The 14,535-nt window shown below is 39.3% G+C and overlaps 1 protein-coding gene across 2 annotated transcripts in view; it reads left to right on the top strand.

Annotated features, from left to right (window-relative positions):
- Positions 1-2,378: 2,378 nt before the first annotated feature.
- The window catches only part of micu1 (mitochondrial calcium uptake 1), a 99,159-nt gene continuing 87,002 nt past the window's right edge, over positions 2,379-14,535 (top strand). Inside the window, exon 1 of one of the 2 annotated variants that reach the window (XM_079855123.1) lies at positions 2,379-2,590. The gene's annotated coding sequence lies outside the window, so the exon portion shown is untranslated. The remainder of the gene's footprint in view (positions 2,591-14,535) is intronic. The other variant, XM_079855122.1, reaches the window with a different exon arrangement.

Here is a 14,535-nt window from a genome sequence, read left to right as displayed (position 1 = left end):
AAGCAGGGAAGAAATAAGGGAGGGGGGAAAAAGAGGAGGGCTAGAGAAAGAGGAATTAATAGAACTCAGCAAGTTCAAACATGTAGGGAGAAAAACTTTCAAAAATGTGGCCTATTTCGGGTCTCCAGCCCTTGTGTTCTGTGCTTTGGGCATACACTTTTGATATTAAGCCATCTCCAGCTGTGCTGAGGCTGCCAGACATCTTGAAGAGAAAATTAAATCAGTCAGCTGAATCAAATATCAATCCCAACACCATGTGAACATAAAAAATTAAGTGTTTATGTCCAGACCCTGCTGGAAAGGTCAAGTCAAACCATCCCTTGTCAAGCTGTTCAACTAATCAAGGCTGTATTTTAGAACATGCTAACTAGTTCCATTGACTTTGGTGGTCTAACTTTACCCAGCTTGACTTGGGCTCCTTTGGCTGATTGTCCAGTTGATCAACCTATCATGTACCCAGTGACTATACAAACAGCTTTAACCAGTTAAAAGCCATGTAGCAACCATCCGAAGCTGGTTTAGCTGGATTTTTCAGCAGGGTGATGGACCTTTTATGACAATACAACAAAGACAAAAACAAAAACATAGTTTTACAGACAGGTTAGTGTATAGGTGTCACACTTATTCAGTTGTGTTTATTCTTATAGGAGCTGTTTACACTACACAGTTTTCAACTAAAAACGTAAAAACTTTGTATGCGTTTTGGCCGTTCATTTACACGACAGTGGCATTTTGGGTGCCTGAAAAAAGAAATGGATTATGCAACAAAGATTGCAGCGATTGACCAAAAGGATGGTAATCTTTTTGTTTTCACTGAACTATTCTGCCGTCTTGCCGTCAACTGCCCCTATGATGACAAGACCCTCACATTGCTGTTCTGGATCAGGGCCAACTAACACCACCCTCTGGAGAGCGTCTGTCCTCGATCCAGGATACAGCCAGAGCCCAGTCCACCACTACCCTCGACCACGGAAACTTCGCGAGAGCCCCCCGCAGACGGAGAACGACCGCCTGGGAACAGCGCTGACCATCGCCCTGGAGCCAGTTCCCCAGAGTGCATCTGACCAGGGGTGCGAGCCAGCTACAGCAGCAACAGAGGGAACACTGGTAGATTTGGGAGAACTGGCTAAAGGATTTGGACACAGAAGTATTGCCTCCCACCCATTATTATCTGTCTGTTCTGAATCATTGCTGTATCAAGATAGCACTGAGCCTCGCTCAAGCAAGGGGATCCTGTGGCTCCACATCCGGCCTCTGATCCCTTCACTCCACCTTGGCCCGAAGACAGGTCGAGTCAGTCGTTATTCTACTTCCCCCACGGAATTGTGAGCCTTCCACTGCGCTCAGTCTCTCCACCCCTGCGGCTCCAGCGGGTTCCTCCTTCCCTCTGGCTCCACCTCAGTCCTCGGGCAGCCTGGGATCCATCGGCTCCACCTCCGTCGGTCGTCACCAGGATGTCGTCAGCCACATCTTGGTTCCTCTCTTGACTGCTGGGTCTGCGTCAGTGGGTGTCTACCATCATCGCTGCAGGGGTTTCGTCGTGCTCCCTTCACCGCACATTCCCTTTGGCCAAAACAGAATCTGTGCATATCTGGCTTACTTGAACATGCACTTCACGCAACAAATAACAGCATGCTTGTTCACTTGTATTGAAGCAATAGCGAAGATTAAAAAGCATGTGGTTAACAAAAGACATTATTTTCCAACAAGTATTGACCTGTCCGCCTAAAACATTTGATGAAAGAGGAAGGGAGGAGATGACTGATAACATGATTTTGTCTGAATAATAAATGTATGAAATCCAAATTGTATATATTTTTTTATGTATATAAAGCTATGGCAGAGTTAATCTGGTTCATTTCTCTTTTTTGTTAGAAGTTCTGAATGGCCTGTGAGTGAAAGTTAATTTCAAACCCTATAGTATGTGTATCTAAACAAAGACAAGTCTATGCAATGTCCTCTGGAGCAAATATGTGTGTGGTCCATGTATTCCCAACATTGTGGGGGGGGGACCTGATATTTTTGACACCATGAGGAAAAGAGTTTATCATACTATTTTATGTTTTGTTTTTTGAAAATGTAAAAATGTTTTCTGTAAGGGTTAGGGGATAGAATGTAAAGTTTGTAGGCTACATTATGTACAAAACCTCAACATTTTAGTATTGTTGGTAGACATTGTTTTATGTATTAATGTACTTTGCTTTATGTAGCCTACTTTATGTAGCCTACTTTGCGATCTATAATTATCCAAAAAGTGTGTATCTTTTACACTTTGATATGAATAGACACCTATATCTACTCCCCAAAACTCTAATTATATAACACTTACACAAAAACACATAAGCCTTTTGACCTCGCCCATGAAAACCTCTGTTTACAAACAGAAGAGAGATCCATCCAAGGAGACAAGAAGGAGGAGGCTCTTTTGACGTTTATGTTGGGTTGTGTTTGTGTTCGGCCTCCGTAGACGCGGAACTTCATTAGAAATTGGACGCTACTCACGTTAAAGGAGAATCGGAGGGGAACCTGAAGCGTTCACTGAAAACATCTTCCTTAAAGGACTTTATCTGAGATCGCCTGAAGTGTCAGAGTGAGTATATGATCAGACCCGATCACTTTAACACTACTGACAGAGACAGACAGCCACAGCGGTTAGCGAATATAGCCAGAGTCAGTCTGTCTTCAGATAGGTGGGCTGTCTGTACGTGACTAATCGTACCTGCGTGACCATACTACAATTGAAAGGTCCATAATTACAAATAGTTATGCAGTCGCTTGGCGTCTTACAGTTTATCGCTGTAAAGAAAGCAGTTATAGCTGCACTCGTTGTGTAGCTGATGCTAATGCTCCAGCTGCGCAGCGCCTCTGCTCATCCACATGCTAAAGCTCAACATAAACTCTGGCTCATATTTTGCAAACTCTCGTTATTTTAAAGCTCCTATAATGTGTTCATGTTGATGAGAGAATAATATTTGCCTATGACCCTGTTTATGTCCTTGTAAAGCAGCGTCGTCGTTGTTTGACAAACACATATTTGTTCAGATAGTGCTGACATTTCTGTGAATATCATATCTCGTGGTAATACCATGTTACTTTTTTCTTTTTTGTGTTTACAGTTATAGCCTATGTGTTGGGTTTGTTTACGTTGTATTTTAGAGGTTCTACAATAACTTTTGTGTAGGAGAACTCATTGCCACAAGTTAGTGACTTTAGGGTCAAAATATATGATAAATGTCATTAGATACTTTCTCAGATAAAAACTGTTAGGCTAATATATATTTTTTTATTTTACCAGTCGAAAATTATAGACTGTTATGTTATGTTTTCCTTTACTGTCATAATGTAGCTAAAACTTGAACTTATTCTATATATCCCTGTTATAATGCAGTATGCATCCTTACATTTGTTCTGGGTTTTAATAGATTAAAATGTAGCTTTTTAAAGTTATTAAGTGCTTTCCAATATGTTCTGAAATTCAGTGAAGAGAACAGGGGTATCATCGAGGAGTGTTTTGTAGGCTTTTGCTGAATTTTTTATTTTTTATTTTATTTTTTAGCAATCACTGATATGCTAATATGCATGAAATTTAATAACCACAAAAAAACTGAGGCGCTATAAATGCTTATTAAAGTGTACTCAAAATTCCAAAAACTGTTAACTAGCCTATCCATTGACTAGGCTACTGTTTGTCAGTTATTAGCACATGTAGTAACACCAACATAGCAGCTAATTAATCAGCTTGACTGATTAGTCTATGACCCAGTTTTAACTTTAACTAAACTGTTTTAATTTTATCTAAACTAATTTCATTCAGCTTCTTTAAGCCATCCTGATTTGGCTTTGATTTAATTGAAGCCCAAAGTTATTTAAATATAATGAATACAATTTATAGTAAGCAATTCATTACTAAAGGGGTCAGGTGATGCTTTTTAATATATTTTCTTTTAGTGACGTGTAATGTATAGATACATGTAAGTGCATACATAAGATCTGCAAAGTTACAGAGCTCATAGTCTCCCACTAGGGCTGCACGATTAATCGCAATTTACATGAAATCGCACTTAAATCGAGTTGGCTTATAACGATTAGCAAACGCTGCTCCATCTGAAAACACTGTGAGTTTGAGTCACCTATAACATGCATTTGAAAAAGCAACATGTGTCAAAAATCTTTCCAAACATGAGAAGCATTTATGAACCTCTTGTCCAACAAAAGACAACATTTAATAACATGCTTTTACTCCAAACTCACTTCATAATGACAGTTGAGCTCATCCTTCTGTGAGATGATGTGGCTTCTTACACAGATAAGGCAGTCGTTTGTTTATAAGTCATGTTTAATCAACCAAAGCGTTTCAATCTTCTGTTTATTCAGCTACAGATAGTATGATGCCCAATAGGGATATCATCGTACTTCTGTTGCGGGGCATATTTGGCGTGTCTGCGTGAGAGTGAGACGCCCTCTGGCGTTCAGATGGAGCAGCATTTACTACCGATGAGCCGTGCTGCACTGACAAGCTGCGCACAAAATAATCGCAGCCTTTGCCAAATCGTGTGCGGTTTCATTGCGATTAATCGTGCAGCCCTATCTCCCACAAAGGGATTTATTCTATCTAACAGAGAACAGCTCCAGACCTGCCTAAACTGCCTCGGTTATTAGATATTACTAATAACCGAGGCGTCCAGATATTACTTCCGCAAACATCTACGTCACAATGTGGCATATTAGCATATATTCCCATCCAAAGGCATGCAAAGAAAGGCTATGCTTCAGTGAATTATAGTGTTGTTGTTGTCATGTTGAGGAGACTAGGGCTGTCAAATAAAAATAATTTTTGGTGTGAAGTGTCGCGCGAGACATGATAATGACTAGGGGTGGGGAAAAAAATAGATTCTTAGATGCATGGCGATGCGGACGTGGACGATTCTGAATCGATTCACAAATGTCAAAAATCGATTTTCTAAATGTTTATTTTTTTTTCTAACAATAATAATAATAAAACATAATATTGATGGAATGTAAAAGGCAGAACTCTGGCGTTCACATAACAGACGCATGATGGCTGAGCACGAAATCCGAATGGCACCCTCTTTGTTAAAAGCTAACGTATAGGAAAATAGGCATAATTTCATTGTGGACTATTTTGTATTTTTGTATGAGAGCTGCTTTATGTATTGTTTAGTTTTCACATCAATATGCTGTAAACAGATCTGTTATACATACGTTATACGTAGGTTTACTGTACGGCCCTCCACAGTCACAGTGTGTATCAGTGCAATGCCATGGCTGTAACTGCAGTCACAAAAAATTAGGCTACATTTTGACTGTGCTCTCTGCAGATGTTCATTTCCTTTTTTTTAGTATGCTGTTTTTGATGTTGGCATACAGCAACAATTTCAAGTCATAAGTCTTAGACTTTTTATTATTTATTTGTGTTTAAGAGCAGCTTTGTATGTTACTAATTATTCAGACAATGCGCAAGTCCACAAGCATTAGCCTATGTTTATATGAGAGCTGCAGGTACAATACTCTATATTTTCTTGTATGAAAGCTGTTTGTGATTTGCTACAGCAAAATGTTTTTAATTTTTTTTTTTTTTGTCTGAAGGATTATATTGCTCATTGCACTTAACAGGAGGATGGATAGAAGTCTATTATTTTATGTTAGAGATTCAGAATATATGTTGAAGTTTGTATTCATTAACTGCAGCTAGTACAGGCACACATTTCCTTTCCTGTTGGTTCATTGCAATGTTGGGACATATGCTGGCAAATGTAACCTTACAGTTGACTTGCCAAATCACTTCCATTTGTTTTATTGATAAAATATATTGGAAGTAAATTCTTTATGGGTCATTATAAATACTTTGCTTTGAAAGTATCAAGTAGTCACACACAAAAAAAGATGCATCGATAATTGTTTTAGCATCGCATCGCTGCCCTCTGAATCATAATCGAATCGTGAAGTGCCTAGAGATTCCCACCCCTAATAAAGACGTAACTGACGTGGTTTGTTTTTGTTAGCTTATCCAGTATACAGTGCTACGTTGTTAATTTGAAAGATGGCGGAGAGAATCTTGCTTACACCAAAACATCTTAAAAAAGCGTATATATACACATATTGCGCAGCTGGCAAAGACATAGCCTACGTGACTATACCTGGCACATCGGTCAGAGCTGATCGTGTGTTTTCATCAGCTGGAAACATTGTCAGCAAAAAGCGCTCAGCACTCACTTCAGATCAAGTTGACTGTCTGGGTGTTTTTGATGAACAATATGTAGATGTGTAGTTAGTAGAAGTGGATTGTTTCTGAATGGAAGTTTGCTATTTTGTGTTCATGTAGTAACGTTACATTACGCTGTTGAAGTGCACTTACAGTTTTATGCACTTTTGTTACCTAATTTTTTTGTGTGTGTTTCAATGCTAAATCAAAACCCCTTTGTTTGGCCTTCTGAAAATGAATGAAATTATGAATCAATGATTAAGATTTATTTATAAAGCTGGTCCTAAGCAGTACAACCCAATGTTTGCTTGTGCACAGACAGCACATTTTACAGAGGACAGCTTCTTGAACCTGGGAGAGTGCAACGCCAGCTATACAGAGGCTACTTACCACTGTGCTCTGCTCATGTCATGCTTGCAAAGGTGGTCGATTGGCTTGATCATCTGCATTTTTATAATCCAACTCGGGCTTGAACTGATAGTAAAACCAATGCCATTATTAACTGTGTAAACTTACAGATGCTTGAGAAGCCTTGGAAGATGAAACTTATGATTATGGTGAAGGCATTATTTCTGACGTACGTTTAAGGTGTTCTGCTGGTCAATCAGAGCACTCTGGGCTTTTTGAATGTAGGGGCTATGTAGAAATCAGAGCATTTCAGAAAGACTGGGAATAGAGGTGCTGCAGTAATACAGTATATGAAAAAATAATGTGTTTTTTTTACATTAAAGGGGATCTATTGTGCCCCTTTTTACAAGATGTAAGTGTCAGGTATCCCCAGGATGTGTCGGAAGTTTCAGCTCAAAATACCCATTCTCCCATTCGGGCCATACAACATCGTAACCTACCCAATGCCCCACGTATGCTGTGTAGTCCTTTGTATTATGTGGGGACAGGGGACATTACTTATTATGGGAATAAGCCGATTCAGCTGGTCTTTTTTAACTTTTTCTTTTATAAAAAAATTAAATCACAGCTGTGCAAACCAAAATTAGTGTTGGGGAAGCGCTCTTTCTCCTATATGGAGCTCTGCCTAGGGCAGTGTTTCTCAAACTCGGTCCTGGAGGGCCACTGTCCTACACAGTTTAGCTCCAACCCTGATCAAACACACCTAGCTGTGAGTTTCTAGTGATCATGAAGACATTGATTGGCTTGCTCAGGTGTGTTTGATCAGGGTTGGAGCTAAACTTTGCAGGACAGTGGCCCTCCAGGACAGAGTTTGAGAAACCCTGGCCTGGGGAAGACACAGGTTTACCATTAGGGACAATACATCACATGGGATTACCATCAGGGAATCACTACATATGGTGCACTTTGCCCAAGTATATGGGCTGAACTAAAAAGAGCATACATCACGAGTACTTGGCCTGGCGTCAAGTTGTGAGCTAGGATGCAAATGCTTGCCTTAACGGGGCAAGAGTAGCCTCTGTGTCTTTCATGAAGACACGAGGTGACAGGGACAGTCCGAAAGGGAGGACCTTGTACTAGTATGCCTTAGCCTCGAAAGCAAACCGAAGAAACGTTTGGTGTCGAGGCAAAATCGAGACATGGAAATACGCATCCTTCAGGTCTGTTGCTGTGAACTAATCCTGTTGGCGAACGGGTGTCAGAATGTGTTTCTGCGTTAACATCTTATACAGGAGCTTGTGCAAGGCTTGTTTCAAAAGTCCAGGTATAAGATTGGTCACAACCAGGGATGGAAATTAACTTTTTTGTCCACCGGCCACTGTGGCTGGTGGATTTCAAAATCTACCAGCCACTCAATGTTTTTACCAGCCACTTTCTTATTTTTAACCGACAATGTGTAACTGCATGTGAAAATTAATACCACTTAAAAATGAAAATTCTGTCACCATATACTCACCCTCATGTTGTTTCAAACCTGTATGAATTTCTTTCTTCTGCTGAACAGAAAGGAAGATATTTAGAAGAATGTCAGTAACCAGACAGTTTCTGGTTTCATTGACTTCCATAGTAGGAAAAAAATATACCATGGAAGTCAATGAGACCAGAAACTGTCTGGTTACTGACATTCTTCTAAATATCTTCCTTTCTGTTCAGCAGAAGAAAGAAATTCATACAGGTTTGAAACAACATGAGGGTGAGTATATGATGACAGAATTTTCATTTTAAAGTGGAGTATCCCTTTAAGCAGTTTATTTAATCTCAAGTCTCAATGAAATACTGACATTTTCTATTTCTCTCTTATACACTCTTTCTCTCTTATATATATATATATATATATATATATATATATATATATATTTCTCTTTTTTACCTGGATGTGGTATTTTATGGCTTCCAGTTTTACGTTTTTAGTCCCAACAATGAAACTATTAGGCCCTGTTTACACGAGAACGCTCGCGGGTGAAAACGTAAAAATATTTTATCAGATGTGCCTTTCGTTTAGACGGCGACGGCGTTTTTGGGGCTTACAAACGCAAAAAAGTGAAACCACCCTCCAGAGTGGAAATCTTAAAAACGCTCCACCGTCGCGTTCCCGTCGGTGCGTATAGCGCGTCCGGCGCGAGTGATTTCAATGTTAAGTTAAGGCAAAGATGTTTTCTCTGCAGACATCTTAACCAGCTCTTAACGCCTGCGATGTAACGCCACATTTTTTTTTTTTTTTTCTAAAAGTGTCCGCCGTCTGTGTGAAACAGTATGCTATTTTTATTTACCCGCCACGGTGGCCGGTAGGTGAAGCGAGTTTACCCGCCACAACACAAAATCACCCGCATTTGGCTGGTGGCGGGTGCTAATTTCCATCCCTGGTCACAACCCACTGCCTTTCTTTAGTACGATAAAGTAAGGGCTGTCGAAACCCTTCTTCATCTCGGCTGGAGGAACAGGCTCTATTGCGTCCTTCGCCAATAAGACTGCAATTTCCGCACGCAGGACAGGGGGCGTCTTTGCCTGCCACTGAGGTAAAGATTATGCCGCTGAACCTGTCATGATGAACCAGTCAGCGCGAAGTGATTGGTAAGTGCTAACCAAGCCTCCAAACTAGCATGAGCGGCACTAGAGGAATGATCATTTTTGGGATGCAGGGCGGAGGCAGCCTGTGCAGCTGCACTGTAAGCCTTCGCCGTTAGAGACAAAGTGAATTTATAGGCCATGTACGGGAGTCTGGGAAGATTCCATCCGGCAACGATACCATTGTCATGTTCTCCCAATGAGGACATGTGCCATCCACAAATGCTGTCTCAGTGTGGGTGAGACCCAAACACTTGAGACCATCTGAGGCTGAAAGATATCGACTGCATCCAGAAACACAGGCAGAATGGCATCTTTAAAAAAACGCTCTCTGTCTGTGTTTTGCTCTTTTAGAGGAAGTCTTTAGCACTTTTTACTAAAGTCCCGGGGGAACTCTCTCTGCACTTATCCATGCAATGCTTGGAGACAGACGAAATGTGGCTTTTAACACAGGGAACAATGTTGGTCCTTAGTCAAGTTAGTCCTCGGCTGCCTGTGAAGTTGGCCCTGACGTCTCCTGTTGGTGCAATCCCTGGCAGAGCCTTATCTGAGAGGCTTGTGGCTGTTCACTGGTGCATAGAGAGAAGCTGATACCAGATTGCCACTAGATATGTGAAATCCAGACTGCTGCAGTCTGTTTTCTGTTGTAGATTGCTGAGAGGCAAGGTTAAAGAGTTCTCTTTGAATAGAACAGTTTGGGAATCTCAAAGTTTCAAACCCATGGAGGAATTATGCTCATCCAATTGGGCTCACAATAACTGCAGTTTATCTCAAGTTTTTCCTGTCAGTGGGCTGGTGTGCTTCCAATCCCCTGTAACTTTATTTCTTCTGTGGTACAGAAAAAGAGATGTTTTGTTGAATGTTCAGGCTGCTTTTTAAAACATTGAGATAATTGGCCTTACTAATCGGCCAAATTTCCTTCTGTGAAACACACAAAAAATTATAGTTTGAAAAATGTCTTAGCGTTTTGTTAGAGCAAAGAAAGTGAGTGAGGTACAATATTATTTGGACTCCACTGATTTTCAAAATATATTCTTTGGTGATTCACAGAAGAAACAAAATGTCTATTTCTGAGAAACACTTACTGTTTGAAAAAAATCCAAACAAACACACTTCATTGCTCTGCCCCCAAAATACAATGCAATAGTGGATGTCTCTTTATCATAATCTATCAGCAAAATAATGCTTCAATGACACTCAAAACTCTTACTATATCTAACATTACAACAACAGCATATCTTGGTTCTGTGAAACAGCAAAACCAATCTTACTCGCGTATGGAGCAGAAACAATGCAACCTCTCCGTCTGTTTTCAGGCCTTCCTGCTTTGGTCTCTCCAGTGCTGAAACGCTTTCCTAATATTAACGCAGGTCCGAAAGCTCTTGCCTGATCATAACCCTTCTTTTTCCAGTGATATTGTACTCTCTTTAAGTTCACTTTAGTGGCCTTTTTTCAATTATCTTCTCTGGAATTACTTTTCTTTTTTTTAACTATACTTTTCATTTGAAGTACACCACAGGCGCACATTCAATACAATTAAGCACACTTCTTTTTCACAAGAGATCCATTTAAAAAATAAACTTAAAATTCCATGAAAGTATCTTAAGAGTAGTCCATATCATACTCTTTTAAAGCAAATTTTCATCTTTTGTAATTGAACGATAGGAGAGTGAGCAAATCATACATGCCACTCTTTCGTTTTCCAGAATGTTATAATAATAGTATAACAAAAACTGCAATATGGAGGGGTTTGCAGAACTGATGTTGTCTTATTTACAACATAACAATGTGTAGCCTCTGCGCTGGACTACTTCGTCTTATGAGGCAGCGGCAGAAATGCAGGAGGGCTGGTATGCGTGGCTTTTTCTGTGCTGTCGTCTCTGCCGGTTTCAAAACAGGTCTCCGTTATATTTTCATTTTCTACACGTCTGGCACTTTGCAACAACACAACCTTTCTTCTGTGTCTTTCAGCATGTTTCCTATAACAATGTCTGACTTTACATTTTATGTGGCGTGACACTAAGTCACATAAACCATGTGAATTTTTTTTTTGCTGTTCACACTTGCTAAATCTGATCGGATTTCAATCGGATATGCACAAAAAAAAACGGATTTGGACTTGGGCTGCACGATTAATCGAAATGAAACCGAACGTGATTTGGCAAAGGCTCAGAGAATCTCCAAATATACCCTGCAGAAGTAAATTACACATCATTCCAGGAAATCCCTATGGGCATCATACTATCTGTAGCTGAATAAACAGAAGATTGAAACGCTTTGGTTGAACATAACTAATAAACACACGACTGCCTTATTCTGTGTAAGAAGCCACATCATCTGACAGAAGGAGGAGCTCAACTGTCGTTATGAAGTGAGTTTGGAGTAAAAACATGTTATGAAATGTTGTCTTTTGTTGGACAAGAGGTTCATAAATGCTTCTCATGTTTGGAAAGATTTTTGACGCGTGTTGCTTTTTCAAATGCACATTATAAGCGACTCTCAGATAGAGCAGCATTTACTACTGATCACAGAGCCGTGCTTTACTGACAAGCTGCGCATAAAAAATAATCGCAGCCTTTGCTAATAATCGCAATACGCCAAATCGGTTTAAGTGCGATTTCATGTTAATTTGCAATTAATCGTGAAGCCCTAATTTGGACTGACAGTCTGAACAAGGCTATAGATACATTTGTATACTCTAGTTAAAGGGATAGTTCACCCAAAAATTATAATTCTGTCATCATTTACTCACCCTCAAGTTGTTCCAAACCAAATTGAATTACTGTCCAAAATATAACCTAGCTTACAAGTTTTAAGCTATTTTGGAAAGACAGAGCAGCTGTAATGGAGCCGACTAAGAATCAAATTTTCTGTTTCATAGAACATCACTTGTGGATAATTCAGCTTTCTGAAAAGAATGCTGATGTTCTGTTAGTTAATCTCATATTTTAAAGTGTAAAGGCTTTGCATATAACTTTTTGACTAACTTGTATTATCACATTCACCACTCAATTGAATCTCCATGAACTGTGAAGGTTAATGTTAAGGAAAGCAATGGTAATCTGTCTAAATGAGGCACTTGGCATGGCATCTCATATACTGTATTATCTTACACAATTTGCCAGTTTGTCCTTCATCAGAAACCTTCATTGTGTTGATAATGAAACCTATGTTGTACCTATTTAACCATGATGTAATTGATGTTCACAGGGAAGGACATTCTCATTCGAGAGAGCTTTTGATTGGACTACAGTATTTGTTAGTCCAACTTGAGTCGTCAATATTTTTGGTCAGTTTTCCAGAAAGAGATTCTTGTCAAATTTAAATGCATGTGTCGAGGTCAATGAACTATACGGTTGTTTTAAAAGTTTTTCAAGGTAAAAAGTTGACCAATAATGATTTTGTTTTTGGGAGCCGCACCACATCACATTGTACAACCTTGTCTTGTCAACCTTGTTTTTATATATATAAAAAATATATATTATGTTATATTTGAGAGACTTATTGATCTTGACACTCAGTAATAAATGTCTACGGGAGTCCTCTCTATTAGGGGTGGGAATCACAGGTTACCTCACAATACTTTTCGATACATCACGATACAGCAATTCTGCGATAATCAGAACATTGCTAGACAATCCTACATGTATAATGACACATCACGATATCTGTATAACTATGAAAACAAAATGACCGTGAAAAGGCAGTTCTTGTATATCGCATACTCTTTGTCGATTTTGTTTGTCCCATCAATGTTACGAAAGCTTAAAGGGACTGTGTGTAGGAATTTCTCCCATCTAGTGGTGAAATTGTATTTTGCATTCAAACGAATGCTCTCCAGCGCCTCTCTTTTTCAAGTGCGCGTTGCATCTACGGTAGCCGTTATGTACCAAAAAGCTATGACAGAATGTCTTATAATAGCACTTCGAGTTTTTCTTCGGGTGAAGAGGTTTGTTATTTAAAACAAACTGAAACTTGAAACAACGAAAAAAAGAATGTTACAGTTATCAATTACTGACTGTGAAAAACATTAACTATGGTAATAACCGTGCAGTGTGCATCCTTTTAAACTTGCCGGGGCAGTGACAAGCGCCTCTCACTGCTCTGCGCCTCCGCTTCTGCTGGCTTCAGTCACGTGACGCTGGTTCTGAATGAAAACGCGTTGTGGAAACGTGTTGGCCTAGTACTTTTTGTCCCTCTCTGCTATTATAGTTTTTCAAGATGGCGGAACTACATGGAAGCCTCCGTGGACCTACCCGTCCCATGTATATAAAGATAATAAATTCTTTGTTTACGAGGATTAGTCTGATCATTGGCATAGGTATTTGTACACCATTGAGGGCATATTTATGAATAAAAATATTGATTTTAGATAATAAAATACCTAAAAAGCTACACATAGTCCCTTTAAGTGCGTCCAGACTTTGGATCTATTGTTTTACTCACACTGCTGTCCACCAGCCCTTTAAAACCCCCTTAGGCTAGTTAACTTATGTTCACGTTTCCCTCATTCATGTTTTGAGCGCCACCTCGAGGAGCCATGAAGTAGTGACGCTGGGAGCAGGGAAATCTATTTAGAGCACCTTATTTTATTAATTAAAATATTGATATTTGGCGCCAGCGTATTGGTTCTCGTATCGCATGTAGGTGTGTGTGTGTGTGTGTGCACACACCTACATGCGATATGAGAATCGATACGCTGGCGCCAAATATCAATTACACCAAATCAGCTTATGCTGGTAAAATGGCACAGCTTTTTAAATATCTGACATATCTTAACATCAGTCAATCAAGCATTATATTATGATAATCAAGCACTTTTTAACTATAGAACTTTTATTAGAAACTCTCAAACGCTCAGTCATTCAGTGTTCAGCGTGTGAAAATATACCTATGCTTAGCCTATACTTAGCCCTACAACACATACAATGGCGAGTAAGAATAACAATTTATTAGCCAATGGCTATAGACATTTAGTCACCCAGAGTGAAGATTTAGTCGCACATGCGAGTGATTTACTCGCATTGTAGAGAGTTGTTTGAATAAATTAATTTATTCGGATAGAAAAAAGATAATCACATCATTGACCCATGAAAAGTCAATTTTTCAACTTTTAGAGTATGGATGGCTTCAAGGCTAATAGGCTACAAAACTCCAATTCTGATTTATAAATATTTTGAGATTTTGTCAATTATTTTTAACTAGTAATCACACTGTTGGTTAATTGCTGTCCAAATGGTTTGTCTACACCACCTTCGACTCCCATTGGAAGTAACATTTTAATAAAAAGCTCATTGTAATTACAATTAAACTGTGCAAATATTACATTAATAACATAG

Source organism: Squalius cephalus (genome assembly GCF_949319135.1).
Source record: "Squalius cephalus genome assembly, chromosome: 21".
Taxonomy (NCBI): Eukaryota; Metazoa; Chordata; class Actinopteri; order Cypriniformes; family Leuciscidae; genus Squalius; species Squalius cephalus.
This window is presented reverse-complemented; position numbering and strand designations above follow the sequence as displayed.